The following is a 1,422-nucleotide window of genomic DNA, read 5'->3' on the forward strand; positions in this document are numbered from 1 at the left end:
ACAAAAATTAAAATAATATACTTGATAGAAGTATGGTATTTTTCTGATAAAATTGACAATACAATTTTCTTTGGGTAAACACAAAGTACCTTGTGATTACATGCATGTACAAAATGCATTATTTTATAAAATATATCTTATATGAAAAGCACTGTATTGAAAATTGTATTGGATAACTTCAATACAAACAGGAACTCTGAAATCATGGTGTTCAGCCACTTCCATGGAGACCTATTCCCCCATCTAGGATATGTCCAGAAAAAGAATCATTCTGTGCAAGAATTTCAATAAAGCAAATGCTTAGAGAATGCAGAGAGCTATATTTTCCATGGACAGTTTAAACCAGAACCAGCAACCTGGATAAGGATCTCCTGTTGATAGCACAAGTGGTCAGTCTACACAGAACAAAGAGCATCACAGAATCTTACATTTCTACCAGTGTCAGTCCCATGAGATGATAGGCAAAGATCCCTTACTGAGCCACCCGTTCATTTCCTGCTTGAGCTGTGGGCATCACAGCCCTGGATGTAACAAGCATGCATCAGCAGAGGAAGCAGTCCAGGCTCTGGCAGTGGTCAAGGTAAGAGCTTTAATGGGGATTCACAAGATCTCTCATTCTAGGAGAAACAGATCAAGCTTATTCATCTCTTGTGGTTGTAGTTCTAGAAAATCTCATGGTGTGGTCCCCAAATAGAGTCATGAGAGTGGAAAAGCCAGGCCATGTGAGACTGATAAAATTCTTGAAATTTCATCCATGTTTGCAATCTCTTCCAATCCAGCTTTCACCCCTGGGAGGCTTAGGAGCATATTGACTCTATATGACTATGACTCACTTCTCACTAGGGCATCAAAGGGTACTAGCTTCAGGTTACCAGGGAAAAGGGGGTTAAGAACCAGATAATACAAGGAGAACTCTACCCCAGGCCACATGGGGACTTCAAACTCCAGACATAGCAACACCCTCAGAAAACATATCATGCATTGGCCTAAGGAGGTCTAAGCCCAGACAGCCAGAAATCTCTACTAGCTCTACAGTTTTCATTTCTTGAAATATTTAAGAAAATACGAAAAAGAAAAGCCTGGCAGTGGTAGTGCTCGCCTTTAATCTCAGCACTTGGGAGGCAGAGGTATTCGGATCTCTGTGAGTTCGAGACCAGCCTTGTCTACAAGAACTAGTTCCAGGACAGCTTCCAAACCTCCAAAGCTACACAAAGAAACTGTCTCGAAAAACAAAAAACAAGCAAACAAACAAACAAAAAAAAGAAAGTAAGTAAGGACCCTGAAGTTCCGATTATCAAATCAACCCAAAGAAAGTGCCTTTGCCCTTATGAAGAGTAAATATAAATAATGAAGGCATGTCTATTATCTCAGACCAAGAGATGACATGAGTCTTACCCCGCTGGTCCCTTACTTCTTATCCTA

This window comes from Mesocricetus auratus, unplaced genomic scaffold (genome assembly GCF_017639785.1).
Source record: "Mesocricetus auratus isolate SY011 unplaced genomic scaffold, BCM_Maur_2.0 Super-Scaffold_100003, whole genome shotgun sequence".
NCBI classification, from domain to species: domain Eukaryota; kingdom Metazoa; phylum Chordata; class Mammalia; order Rodentia; family Cricetidae; genus Mesocricetus; species Mesocricetus auratus.